Source organism: Belonocnema kinseyi, chromosome 9 (genome assembly GCF_010883055.1).
Source record: "Belonocnema kinseyi isolate 2016_QV_RU_SX_M_011 chromosome 9, B_treatae_v1, whole genome shotgun sequence".
Taxonomy (NCBI): Eukaryota; Metazoa; Arthropoda; class Insecta; order Hymenoptera; family Cynipidae; genus Belonocnema; species Belonocnema kinseyi.
The window spans coordinates 36,832,287-36,836,391 of record NC_046665.1 but is presented as its reverse complement, the minus strand read 5'-3'; the positions used below and the strand labels follow the sequence as shown (position 1 = coordinate 36,836,391).

General features: G+C 30.6%; 1 long non-coding RNA gene across 1 annotated transcript in view; it reads right to left on the bottom strand.

Annotated features, from left to right (window-relative positions):
- Nucleotides 1-4,105, bottom strand: part of LOC117180086 — a 57,831-nt gene that overhangs the window by 41,048 nt on the left and 12,678 nt on the right. The gene's annotated exons all lie outside the window — the stretch shown is intronic.

Genomic DNA, 4,105 nt, shown 5'->3' with positions numbered 1-4,105 from the left:
AATAAGTGGGGATAGATATAAAACTCTAAGCAAAAGTAGCGTATTTTTGATGCTTTCTGTTTCTCAAACTAATCGTTAAGACTATTTTCAACGTGATTTTACATTATATACATGTGCACTGGAACCGCGGTTATATCCTCTTTCATTTATATCCTCTCGCGCTTATGGTCCTACATAACTCTCATTTATATCCGCTTGACATCCACCACCTCGCAGGACCACGTGATAAACAACCCAATCAGAGCGCAACGCGGCCATTTCCCCTTCGTCAATATTTTAGAGAATACTTTTCAGACAGCCAAAAAATGTGTGCCTGGTTTGTTCGAGAATTGAACAGTTACGCCAAAGCGTCAATTAACACATCCAGCAAAGTAACGTAAGACAAAAGACAGATTTCTGGAAATCTACAAAAGATCGCGACACTTCTGTTACCCATTTCACCTTTACTTTCAGATATGGTTATGGATGTTCTAAAAAACAGTTATTTGAAAATATTTAAAGAAAAATACAATATACATCTTCCCTTTTATTTTAGATGTGTGGAGGATACTATCCTGTGTGTCAAAAGGGATTATATTCAATTAATTACCCACATTTTCAATTCTTACAATAATAATTTGCAATTTACTTTTGAGCTTGAAGAAAATAATATTCTTAATTTTTTACACATTTCTTTTATTAGGGATAATAATAACATTATTACTAACTGGTACCACAAACCTTTTTTATCAAACAGAACGATCAATTATTTTTCAGATCATCCAACCTTAGTAAAAAAGAATATCGTTGTCAACCTTGTTGACAGGGCAATAATGTTATCGCACAAAATATTTCACTCAAAATTTAAAAATTATTACCAAAATATTGCTAAATAATAATTATCCGATAAATTTGATCAAACAACAAATTAAAATCCGTAAACAGAAATTTAATTTTTGTCCCAACCATAATAACTCTGTGCGAAAACAATTATTGGCCCGCTTCAGTAAAAATGCTTCGACTTGAGTTCGACGTGAATTGCTCTCAATTAAGACATGCTGAAGTCGAAAAGTTCGACTTGAGCATGTCTCAGTTTTGAAACGGAGCCATACTTCAATTTATGTCTTGGGGACAAGTTTCTATGCCTTAAAAACATAAATAAAAGCTAATTTTTGTTAATGATTAAACAATCTTGTATATTTTTATACAATATGAGATTGATCGCGCGCTCGCGCACGCGTGTTTTTGTCATTTAAGATATTTTTTAAGTATTAATGAATTTCTTTTACAATTTGGACTAATTCAAACTAATTCAAAACAATCTGAAGCAATTTGTCGATCCTCTTAAACCCTTTTTAATTTGTCTTTCAACCTCAAATTAAATTTTAATCTCAATACATGTTTCACAACCCAAAATGAAATCCGAATGAACCCTAGGTCCACTTATTAATCCTTATTCATTCTTGCATCAGCACCAAATTCAACACGAACGCATCCGGAATCCATTTTTAAATCCGTGCCGTCAATTCTCTCAAATGAATGGGACATTTTGAATTAAATCCGATGAATCTGACATCGGTCCGAACGGATAAGTGTTAATCCAAAAGCAAACCGAATGAATCACAATCCAATCGGAAAAAAACTTTCCCTCTATCCATGTGAATTGGAAACCAATCCAAACTTAATTTTCATTCCTTTCAAATCCGGGCGTATATATAAACTTTAATCTTGACTCAACTTTTAATCACTTACAAGCCGCCCCCTAACACAATTAGGAAACCTATCGAAAAACCAGGTCTAACCCAGTTTTTTCATTAAAAAAATAGGTCAAAACCTGGAACGGAACTGGGTTTTTGGGAAGTGTGCTAAAAAATCTCCAAAATTTTACGTTTTTGTGTATATTTCAGTGTTATCCAGAAATTCAAAATTTTGATTTTTTCTTTTTGAAAATCTTTTTGTTGGGTTAATTTGTTGTGGCTGAGAACCACCCTTTGTATAAATCCCTGAATATTTTTTCAGTTTTCGCGTATCTTGCCGTTTTCAAGATAACTCCAAATTTTTATTTCGAAGCTCATTCTGCTATACTAATTCGGGGTGCCCGATGACCATCCCGGAATGGAATATCCTGAAAATGTTGTCCTTTCGCGCATTTTTCACCGTTTTCAAGATAAATCAAAATTATATTATTTATTCAAATTTAAATAAATCTACTGGGTTATTTTGACTTTGTCCACAACAGTACAGCTCTGCAAGCTCCTTAACATTTGTTTGTTATCCATGTATCTCTGATCGTTCGCGATATAGTTCAAAAAATGTTATTACTATTTTGAACAAAAATTTTTTATGGATTAGTTTAGTTACAGTTGTTTGAGAATACCCCTCTGCAAAATCCTTAGAATGTAATAAGTTTTCACGATTCTATATACGTTTTTGAAATAAATCATATTTTAGATTTTTTAATTTGATAAAATCTATTCATTACTTTAGATCGGAGTGACCGAGAATCATCCCCTTTTTGAATATGTCGTCGATTTCTGCTCCTCCCTCACCGCCTTTAAGCTAAATAAAAATTTACATTTTTTGGGGTATTTAAATAATTCTTTAATTGAGCTACTTCGTGTTGGTCGAAATATAACCCATCCTGCAAAAACCTTTGAATCTACTTATTTTTTACGTTTCTTTGACCGCTGCCAGTTTACGTTTATTTTTTACCGTTTGTAAGACAACTCAAAATTTTAATTTTTTTGGTATTTAGAAAAAATTTTCATCAGGTTAGTTCATGTAGTTCGAAAACAAAACCCTTCTTTAAAAACTTTTAAATTTTGGTATATAGAGATTCCCTTCATCAAAAACCTGAAAATGTTTTTGAGTTTTCACGTATCTGTGAACCTTTTAGAGGTAATTCAAAATTTTTGATTCTTTTCGAATTTTAAACATTTGTTTACTGGTTTACTATGCGGTGGCTGAGGTCCACCCCCCACCCCCCTATACAAAACCTCTGAAAATGTCAGTTTTCGCGTATCTCTCACCCTTTTCACGATAACTCCACTTTTTTATATTTTTAAAACAACATTTTTTTATTGGGTTAGTTTAAGTAGGTCGAATACAATACCTATTGGTACAATATAATCAATGCCCAATTAAACAATATTTTGTATCCATATTTTCAAACAATATACTTAATGCATACTTGATATCAAATTTAAATACAATATTTAGCAGGCTCTTTTAAATTCAAATTTATTCATGAGATTTTAGGGTACCCTATCGGTATTTAAAATTCATATTCAGTAGCAATACTAAGTCTCAGTTCAATACCTCAGTTATTTTTCCATTACTCAGTGGTTATTTTCATATCCATATTTATGTAAACAATACACTCAATGCCTAATTAAACAATATTTTATATCCATATTTTAATAATACTCAATTCACACTTGATATCAAATTTATGTACAATAGTTAGCAGGTTCTTTCAAATTCAAATTTATTCATGAGATTTTAGTGAACCCTATTGGTATTCAAAATTCATATTCAATAGCAATACTATGTCTCAGTTCAATACCTCAGTTTTTTTTCCATTACTCAGTGCTTATTTTCATATTCATATTTATGTCAACAATACACTCAATGCCGAATGAAACAATACACTAAATTAATATTTCACATCTATATTTATGTAAACAAGATACTCAATGCCTAATTAAACAATATTTTATATCCATATTTGAACAATACTCAATGCATACTTGATATCAAATTTATATTCCATAGTTAGCAGGTTCTTTCAAATTCAAATTTATTCATGACATTTTAGGGTACCCTATTGGTATTTAAAATTCATATTCAGTAGCAATACTATGTCTCAGTTCAATACCTCAGTTATTTTTCCATTACTCAGTGGTTATTTTCATATCCATATATATGTAAACAATACACTCAATGCCTAATTAAACATTATAATAATTAATATTTCAAATTCATATAAACAATATACTCAATGTTTAATTAAACAATATTTTATATCCATATTTTAATAATACTCAATGCACACTTGATATCAAATTTATGTACAATAGTTAGCAGGTTCTTTCAAATTCAAATTTATTCATGAGATTTTAGTGAA